Source organism: Lipotes vexillifer, unplaced genomic scaffold (genome assembly GCF_000442215.2).
Source record: "Lipotes vexillifer unplaced genomic scaffold, Lipotes_vexillifer_v1.1 scaffold311, whole genome shotgun sequence".
In the NCBI taxonomy this organism is placed as follows: domain Eukaryota; kingdom Metazoa; phylum Chordata; class Mammalia; order Artiodactyla; family Lipotidae; genus Lipotes; species Lipotes vexillifer.
In genome coordinates, this window is record NW_006791012.1 from 2,396,929 (window position 1) to 2,407,618 (window position 10,690).

General features: G+C 40.9%; 1 protein-coding gene across 5 annotated transcripts in view; it reads right to left on the reverse strand.

Annotated features, from left to right (window-relative positions):
* MEIS1 (Meis homeobox 1) overlaps positions 1 to 10,690 on the reverse strand; it is a 140,041-nt gene that overhangs the window by 24,286 nt on the left and 105,065 nt on the right. The gene's annotated exons all lie outside the window — the stretch shown is intronic.

Genomic DNA, 10,690 nt, shown 5'->3' on the forward strand with positions numbered 1-10,690 from the left:
CAGCAGGACCTTCACCGTATTTATGGGATTAAGATAACAAGTTCTTTTTGAGCGTACAAAAGTGTACCACCTTGACGTGATATTTTCTAGAACCACAGGTTGTTAAAGCTGAATCATTTGGACCAACAAGCTCAGCTCAGGTCCCCAGGAGTTAAGCACCTTGTTAACATGATATTCTCCTCCCAAAACACCATGTTGCTGGACGCAAATATCAAAATTAAAGTGGGTGTATTTAAAAGAAGACACATACACTATTCATTTTAGCTCTTCTGCAAAGCACAAACAAATGAAATTCTACCAAAGTTGGTTTCCCTATCTGAATGTCAACATATGCTGGGATTCTGAACACAGGCCAATATAAGGTCAAAGACCAGCACATTTTGCATGCAAAGAAAAAGCCTCAGGAGTTAGAGTGGATAAAAAAAATATTACAGGATTAGATAAGAAAATGAAATCTATACCTTCTTGTAAGATGTTTAGAATTCTACTAAGATTAGTTTTGGCAAGATACTTTCTGTTTAATAGTCAACTATATCTAAGTTTGAAATATACATTTCTAAAGCCTGGGAGAGGAGCTGAGGACATGGTTTCCATCCATTGGTGACATGCACCCCAATAAATTCTCCCAAGATAATAATTGTTCTGATAGTCAACCTTCTATTCTCTTTATGAATGGGAAAGGGCACCCCCAACTCTCCATTTAACTATATGTGCCATCGGAAACTAAATTCTGGTCTATTGAATGCTAATTAACATAGCTTTCAATCTTATTAATAATGTCTGATTAGATGCTAAGAAGGCTCGTTAATGACCACTTCAGTGCTCTTACATATAAGTTTAAATATGTTCTGTATCTATACACAGGGGATTCGATTTGTGGACAGCAGAGATGTAGCCATTTTTCCCATAAGCACTGTGTCTTGATTGTCACTTAATCAATAAATACACAGTTAGAATAAGGCTTTGCTTTCACGGAATATAGTGCCTCTCTCTAAAGAGCTCCAAGTATATTACAGACAGAATGGTAATTAATCCCCATTATATCCCTTTGAGGGACATAAATAGAATCTATCGTCCCTCCTGTTTTACTGGTGAGGAAACTGGCCAGGGGAAGGCACAGTCCGCAGCGACACGACGTAGGGACACTTCCTGCTTCCCATCCAGTGTCTAAGCCTCATCATGACAGAAGGATATGGCAAACACCTCTCATAATCTCCATTCCTGTCCCGCCTCAAAAACCTCCAGACCGCTCACCTTGCCCAGCAGTGCGTGCCACCACCCAGCCCTGCCCACTTCCCAGATGGGCATCCTCTTCTCACCCCACTGCACCCCTCTGTCCAGCCACTTGGGTGTGTTCTTCCAACACACCAAGCTGGTCCCTACCCTCAGGCTCCTGCTCCAAGGTCACTGTCAGGTCTCAGCTCAAATGCCGAGCCTTACCCTCCCAACTCTCCACCAGACCACCTTATCACTCTCACACCAGTTTTTCCCCTTTTTCTCTAATAGCAAGCATCACTCTATGAAACACCCGTTCTGATTATTTCTTTCCTTGGTCATGCGTCTCTTCTCACTCATTTAGCATCTCTAACACCCTCGCCTTTCTCATTCACCATCCTTAAAGCCCAGACCTGCACATAAAGAAAACCAGTAAATATCAGTGGAACAAAGGAATGGCTCTGACTTGCCATGATACACAGATACTCTCCACTCAGATGCAACATCAAAATGTATAATGAAAAAATTTTTAAAAGCCCACGGGAAGTACAAACTATCCAATTTGAGATCCACAACACGACTCTCCTTACTTCATTCCTAAAAGTGATGTCTACCCACTCTTTTCAAATGAAAGTATATCACCTCCATAATCGGCAGAGATCATAGGTGACAATCACCCTACTCACCATTACGCCAGTCATTGCAGGCAAAATCTCACAATTGGATACTGACCTAAAAGCAATACACTGCCCTAAGGTTTAAAACATGACTCCCACTTCATAAAGGTTTGCCACACAATACAAACCAAATGAATCTTTTATCCTCTGAACTGAATACTGAATTATGGTTTCATATATAGTAGTTTTATGTCTACACTAGTTGAAGAATTGCACAAAGTTACATATGACCCTTTTAGACTGTATAAATTATGCTTCCAATCACTAACTATGAGACTTTGAAAAAGGGACAACTTCTCGATTTTATCATCTGGAGGTTAGCCAGGCTAGCAATTCTTGAGTAATAAAAGCCTGACTTTGAAATATGCAAATTTTAGCATCTAGCTGTTGGCACTGTTTGCTATATAAAGCTGTACACTGATGTACACAAGTCATTTCCAATCTATAACATCTTCTGTAATATGATTTGCTTACAGTTTTGCAGGTCCTCTGGAAATCTCTTTCAGTGCTTTTCAGTTGAATTAATAAACACGTCAATGGTCCCCTCTTCAATACAGCTGGATGGCAACACCTTTTGCCCTGTGTCTTGTTAGTTGTGTCTTAATATTATGACCAGCACTGGATAAAAATTAATATTTATGCCATTTACCTTTAGTTACTTTGAAAATTGAGAATTGTCACAGTCATTTCTTTGTGCTGTGTTTTCAAGAGTATTTTTGCATGCCTGTTTGTGAGCAAGTTTTACATGCATTCTTAGAAAGCAAGTGGAATTCACATTTTATTTATGCAAAGGGTGTCAGGAAAATTCTCTTTGGATCATTAAAACTACCTGAATCATTATAGCTTCAAAGAGCAAAATCTATGGCCTGCAAATTGTCAGTGCAGGTTTAGGTTGTTTCTTTACATCATGCAGTTTCTGATTTCAGAATTTAAATATCATAAAATGAGAAAGTTCTAACCGTTTTTTTCTCTGTCACTTTTCATGTGATCTGATTTTAAGTAATTGGAACAAACTGTGCCTAATTTCATGCAGCATAATTGCCAGGCAGCCTCAAGCTATGGAGACCCAGCACTCTGTCTCCATTAAACAATTTTCAGTTGTTCAGGATACATTTTTTTTAATAGAAATGAATGAGCCTGGATGAAATTAAATGTCACAATAATCTGGTCATTGTTAAGGGGGCAAAAGGTATCAAGAAAACTCCTAAACCTCTGTCTGTGGTAGACCGACTGGATATTTTTCTTTTTTTCATAGTTCTTGAACCTGGTGTCCCACAAACTTTCAATCCCCACCCCCCAGAAAATTCTGTAATTGCTAGAATCACATGAAAGCCACAACTTCAGGTAGCTAATCCACAGTCAGTCAAAAACTCACAAAGAAGTAGGCTTTTTAACTGAAATCCAATATGTTTAACTATCTGAAATCCTATGCATCTTTACTAGATAAGCTTTTTGTGGACAGTATGAGTTATTCCTTTGTAGACTTAACAAAATAAAAATGACTTGACAAAAACCCAACATGCCACAGGCAGGGCTGCTGTGAAAACATTCAAAGCCCAGGTTGCCTTCTGCCCACAGGGCTAGTGAGGCCATGAGAAGGGCAAAGGTAGATGTCATTTTACAAAAGAGAGAAAGACGAGTGCCATATTAGGAAGAAAATGGAAAATTCATTCCAAACCATTGCAACCACAGGGCTAGGTCTCCCTTGCCATTTTCCTGAACACCTCTGCTATTATGGCATCTAAGCGGCAACGACACTGGTTTAAGAGAGATCAGTAGGTTCTTGTGAAGGAAGGAGGGATTGCACTTGCCAGATATACCAATCAACCTAATCACTATGGGATATCAAAGCAAATTTGACCACAGTCCAATAGACAGTGACAGGAGACCACATCTTTGTTGTGTACATTAGCTTCCTGCCATTATCTCTTAAAAGCTTAATTATTTGCAAACAATTGATCAAGATGGGAATTTGAGAAAGGATATGTAAGGGCCACTGGGAGAACGGCAAAGCATTAAGAGAGTAAACAAAATTACCTTTAGATCTTACAATAAGAATTAACGATTGAGACGGGAGAGAGCCAGGCAGTGCAGTAGCTGCAAGGCTTCTTTCTCGAGTGTTTCCCATTTGATCTGCATTAACACCTCAGGAATGAGTGAAAGCCATAAAACAGTGATGATGTATGGGTAAAGCCGACCCTCCCTTCCAACATTAAACCTGCACACATGTATTAATTAGGTGGGCTTCGCCGGGGAGAGAAGAGCTGCTAGACTCAAAGGGAAAACGAGTGGCTTGGGCAGTGGAACCCGAGCTAAAGGCAAGAACTCGCAAAATGATCGTTCTGACTTCAATAATCAACACTCTGACTTCTTCCCAGTCTCTTGCTGAAATAGACCCTGCTTGCCACTCTTCCTGTGTTTCTAGATCTGCAGTGTGACTTCTAATAATGACCTGGGATAGCAGTGATGGCTCAATAACCCCATCAAAGAATAAAATGATCCCTAGAGTATGTGTCCTGTGTAACAGAAACAGAGGTTGTCTCAAAAAATAAAAAAATAAAAAATCGAGGACTTCCCTGGTGGCACAGTGGTTAAGAATCTACCTGCTAGTGCTGGGGAAGATCCCACATGCTGCGGAGCAACTAAGCCCATGTGCCACAACTACTGAGCCCGCGTGCCGCAACTGCTGAAGCCCGCGCACCTAGAGCCTGTGCTCCGCAACGAGAGAAGCCACTACAGTAAGAAGCCCTTGCACCACAACGAAGAGTAGCCCCCACTCGCCGCATCTAGAGAAAGCCTGCACGCAGCAACAAAGACCCAACACAGCCAAAAATAAAATTAAAAATTAAAAAAAAAAATCTAAAGATAGCTTACGTAAAAATTAAGTCTGAACGGTCCTTTCACCAGCCAGAGAGGATAGGAAGTGACAGAAAGAAAATGGCAACTTTCTAAAGAAAGTTATCTCTGCCCAATTCCAATCTTACATCTTGAGATGGGGACGGGAGGGGGTTTCTGATGTTGGTTAGCTGGTATTTACAAGTTTACAATACATTGGAAGAAAACTTATTTCTGTAAACAGTCCAACCCACTCTTTCAGATGAGCATTAATAGGAAAAGAGAAACTCTTCAGCACACACAGATGGAAAATGTCCAACCTTCTAACTGAATGATGTCCTTGACCAAATGTACCCCTTTCATCAAATTTTCCACCCCTGACTGCAAACGTGGATGCCAAGACAGTGATGAACTTTATCTTATCTACCCTGGTAACCAAGTTTCAGTAATGGTCCCCTCCCTCTCTGCCTTGCCCACTCTAACAGCTCATTGTAATGGCAACAGAAATTTTGAAAATAATCCTGTACAGAGCTCACTGGTGAGATAATGGAAAGCTAGCTGCCCCTTCTCAAGCCTCAGATTAGTAATTTCTTGTGACACAGAACTGCCTCTCCACCGAAACTGCAAAACAGCTATAACAAAGCAATAGAGGTGGAAGCAATTTTCAAGCAAAATGTTACGTGCTATACTTTAAAAGGTATGGGAATAGGTACCGGGAGAGCTGATCTAACAGGAGGAATTATGGCAACTGTCCAATATCACCCTTATCAAGGCAATGTTCTGTTGCTTGGCTGAATATGCTGGAAGAACAATTTCGGAACTTCTTTTATCCTTTTTCCTCCAGCCCTTTGCCTCCTCCACAGCAAAGTTTAATGCATTAATATAAATTGACCTTGAGCTAAACTCTGGTATGTGATGGAGAGATACTCCCTTTAAAGAAGAAGAAAAAATCTACCATATGCCTCTTAACCATTGGATCTCTGTGTTCTTTTAAAACTTCTACTGAGTTTTTGTCACTAAGGGAATATTGTGGATCTGTCTAAATTAAAATAACCAGCTATATATGTGACCTCTAAGAGCAGAAGCAGAAGCCTGTTAACCAAATATATTTATATTTGTTTAACATGAATTTTTTTTTGCCTATAAAAACTTCTGCCACTTTAAATAAACTTGCAGCCATTTTCCCCTTATACATTGACTATGAATAGCTTACACTGTGACAATTACATTGATCTAGGATACTTTTTTCCTTTAAAAAAATCCATAATGCTTCGCTATTGTCTTTCAGCTTTATGAATTAGTTTTACTGTTTCAGTGAATGCTTTTTTGTCTTCTGACTGCACATTATCAAAGAGACACTTTGTGCCTCTCATTTGCATTACAAAAGCAGTGTACAGTGCAGTGGAAGAGCATAGCCTGAATGCATAGCAGTTGAGTCCTGCATCCTCACACAGGCTGGAATTGAAAGAAGAACGGTGAGGTCGGTACGGCTAAGAAGCCAAAAATGTCTGGAGCATCATCAGTGAAGTCACAGGATTTCAACCTCTTTTCTTAATTCTCCACCAACGCTCCTAGATTGCCCAGTTGCTCAAACTAAATGTGCTCCGTTGATTGTTCAGCACTGGCTTTTTCTGAAGCCTAGTCAAGCCATTTTCCAGACAAGCCCTCAGATGTGATTTCTTGTCTATCCAGCAGCAGTTATAAGAAGTTGCTAGTAGAGGTGTGCAAGCATGAAGGTCAGGTGGGAATCTCTAAACTTGATCTTATCACATGAAAATGACATAAGTGTGGAAGGAAAAATTGAACCCTGGCTAGCATTTCGTAACAGTCTTCACTTTTGCGCTAATGAGACTATACAATACACAGCACTGAAAACATTGTTTTATAGTTAATTATAAGAGGCTAATATTACAATGCCTCGCCTGTCTTACCTATCTGATCCTTTAATTTCTTGTAAATATTAATTAAATATAAATTAAAAGCACTAAATAGAAAAAAACAGATACTACATTAAGGGATTTCATAGTCCTTTGTATTGGGGATTTTTTTTTTAAGTTGCTTGCAATTCCATTATAATAACTATGTTTAGATGTATTCTTCAGTAGCTATAGATATGTTCCAGGAGTATTTTTAAATATATGCATTAAAGACATAAAATTTAGACTCTAAATTAGCAATTACTTATATCCTCCTCCTAAAAGTATTAAAATTCATGAAGAGTGCTAAAATTATTTTGAACAGTTATGATGATTAATGAACTCGCTGAATATTGATTCTCTTGGTAGGAAACCACGGCTATAAAAGGAAACACAAAAAGGCCAATAAGAAAAACAGGGTAAGAGGAGTAGGGGGATGAGAGTGGGGGTGGGAATAGGGGCCATGCTTCACTTTTGTGTCCTGTTCAAATCATTTTAAATAATAGCTCAGTTGAACTCTTACTGTTTGTCAGTAGGACATTGCATTACATGCATTATCTCATGTACTCTTGGCGACCCCCATGAGTAGGGGCTATGCTTAGCTCCATTTTATAGATGAGGAAGCTGAGGCTTGGCTAGGTCCCAAAACATGAACAAAGGCTCACAGCTACTTAGTTCTGGAGCCAGGTGTGCCCTCCCCTGAGTTTCTCTACTTGGCTACCATTCCACTGCTGTTTCTTTCCCATTTCTCCATTCCCTTTTTTAAGGTAAACATTTTAAAACCAAAAACATATTCTAATGGAACATGAACGAAGTTATCCATTGTGGTGGCAGGTGACTGCATGTTCCTCTGCAGTTTCAATAGCCTCCATCCAGGAAAAGTTGCTGCTTTCCTCTCCTCCACTGCATCCCCACAGCTTCTGCCCTGCAGGCAAGTATCAAGGGGCAGGGATGCTTCTGCCCTGCAGGCAAGTATCAAGGGGCAGGGATGCTTCTGCCCTGCAGGCAAGTATCAAGGGGCAGGGATGCTTCTGCCCTGCAGGCAAGTATCAAGGGGCAGGGATGCTTCTGCCCTGCAGGCAAGTATCAAGGGGCAGGGATGCTTCTGCCCTGCAGGCAAGTATCAAGGGGCAGGGATGCTTCTGCCCTGCAGGCAAGTATCAAGGGGCAGGGATGCTTCTGCCCTGCAGGCAAGTATCAAGGGGCAGGGATGCTTCTGCCCTGCAGGCAAGTATCAAGGGGCAGGGATGCTTCTGCCCTGCAGGCAAGTATCAAGGGGCAGGGATGCTTCTGCCCTGCAGGCAAGTATCAAGGGGCAGGGATGCTTCTGCCCTGCAGGCAAGTATCAAGGGGCAGGGATGCAGCTGTGAGGTGAAAGTTAGTTCACCAGGACCTTTCCCCACATTCTCCCTCCAGCGACTATCCAAAGGGACTTTATTATTTTTTTGTTTTTGTTTTTTTGGGGTTTTTTTTTTTGCGGTACGCGGGCCTCTCACTGCTGTGGCCTCTCCCGTTGCGGAGCACAGGCTCCGGACACGCAGGCTCAGCGGCCATGGCTCTCGGGCCCAGCTGCTCTGCGGCATGTGGGATCTTCCCGGACCGGGTCACGAACCCGCGTCCCCTGCATCGGCAGGCGGACTCGCAACCACTGCGCCACCAGGGAAGCCCCAAAGGGACTTTATTCATAGCAGCTTTCTAGTATTAGTACGAGTGATATAAGTAGTAATGGTAACACGTATTAAGAAGTGAGGATGCACCAGGCATTGTTCCAAATTCTTCACATGCATTACCTCATCTAATCCTCACAAAAACTTTACGAGGGAGGCTCATATAGTATACCCATTTGACAGATGAAGAAACTTGAGCATAGAAAGGACAAATTACTTTCTCACGTTCACACAAGCTTGTAAGTAATAGAGCTGGGATTTGAAACTTGGTGATAACATACAAGCTGAGAAAATTCACTTCCAAATTATTTTGTTTTCTAAATGATGGGTGGAGCAATCCCACTCATTCCTGATGACTTAATCGTGAATATATAGATGATGATTACTACTCATTTTATGACGAAGCTATTATCTTAATGTGTATGTGTCTACAACTCAGTTCTGTTAATGGAAGCAATAGGAAATTTTGCTACAAGATACAAAACTCAACGGAAACTAATAATCCATCACTTTATTCATTCTTATAGTGTTGCTTATAAACACAAGAATGATGGTAGGTTATATATGAGAACACTCTTTAAGGGTCATAGAAACAAATGCCTGTTCTTCCACCCACCTGCATTACAATATGCCTTAAATTGTCTGCTTTGAAATTAATTGTTGTGTGTTTTTCTACCAATTACTTTCATTTTGTTTGTGATTCTTAATCAAATATGAGTTAAATTACATTTGGAACCATTTCATTTTAGTAGAATACTAATAAAAACACAGGAATGCTATTGCCATTTACAAGGCAACTAGCCCAGTTCTGTGCCCAATAAATATCTGTTGTATGAATGAACGAGTGCTACTGAAGTTAGAGACACCCAAAATGCCTGAACCAGCATTTATAAGTCAATGACTTCAGATAAACATCAGAAAACTAGCAGCCCCATTTTAACAATTGTTCATCCTCCTCACTCAGTTCTACAAATCCCAAAAGCAGTACAGATTTTATTTACTTTATTTAACTGACATTTTTATAATGTTTACTCTGCATCAGGCAATGTTCTCAGTGCTTTCCCAGTATTCACTTGTTTAATACTTATAACAAGCCTATGAGATCAGTGTTTTTACCCTGATGTTACAGATGGGGAAACTGAGGCACGGAGTCTAAGTTACTCACAAATAGGATGAAGCTGGGATTTGACCCTAAGAAACCTAGTTCTGCAGCCCACGTTCTTCCTTCCTGTGTTATTCTGTTTATCTTTTTTTAGCATGTATAATTTCCCCCGAAGTTTCTCCAAAATCCGCTCTATGTTGTTGTTGGGTTTATTTGTTGCAAAAGTTCCCTGCCCACTCTCCAATGGCAATGTAATAAAATTCAAGTTTTCCATCTTACAGGACTGGAGAAAGAATAGAGGAGACTACTGTTTCGACATACAGGCTCTCCCCCAAGAATTTCACTGTAGCAATAAAACAAAACCATAGCACACCACCCTGGACCACTTTTCTGAAAAGAAAGTTCATGACCAGTTTATACAATAAACTCCAATAAAGTGAGGATCTTTTCCAAACTACATACACCTCATCTCCGCTCTTGCTGAGAGCGTGCCAGCTAAAAGGAGACCTATCCCCAACCTGTAGAACACTTTTCCACTTTAAAAATCAAAGTGAAAGGGTTTTGAAGCCATGAAGAGAAAAGACAAGGAAGATGAAATACAGTGGTACCATTTGGAATGAGACTGTTGACAGTCATCATTACTGCCTTTACAGACACCCTGTCCAGCATTAAATATTGAGGAAAAACCCTTGTAAAAAGAATAAAGTATCCATAAGTGAGAAGCAAAACCAGTATACTTGGTGAGAAGATGTTTTGAGAGAGAGAAAGCGAGAGCCAGGGAGAGAGAGAGGGAGAATTCATGCTGCTCCCAATATGACTAAAGACCCCTGGAACTGGTACTCATTCTCTAGTGCTAATTTTCCCACTTAAATTACAGTGCTGGTGTAGCCTCATCTCATTAGAGATCATTGTCCCCAGTAGACAGTTGTGTTTATGGGGGACTCTGGCTGTTCCACACCTGCTGATCAGGTTGCTATGTGATCAAGGCTGCATACAAACAGCAGACTCGAGCTTGCTGGACTGCGACTGATGAGCCCAGGCTAATTCAGGGGTGATTATGTAGTTTACTGGACCACTAAACCTCTTTAAGCTTGTAATTACTGCCTATTTGAGTAAAGAACATTCAAAAGCAATTCACTGCATCATGCCTGCCACAGCTGGAAGCAGGCTGCCAGCAGTCTGTGGGGACGTTAAAATCTACAGGGACATGGATTGAAGCCCAGCTAGCAGACACTGTCAGCAGTACCCGCAGCCAAGTCTACGCACATTCGTGCTCAC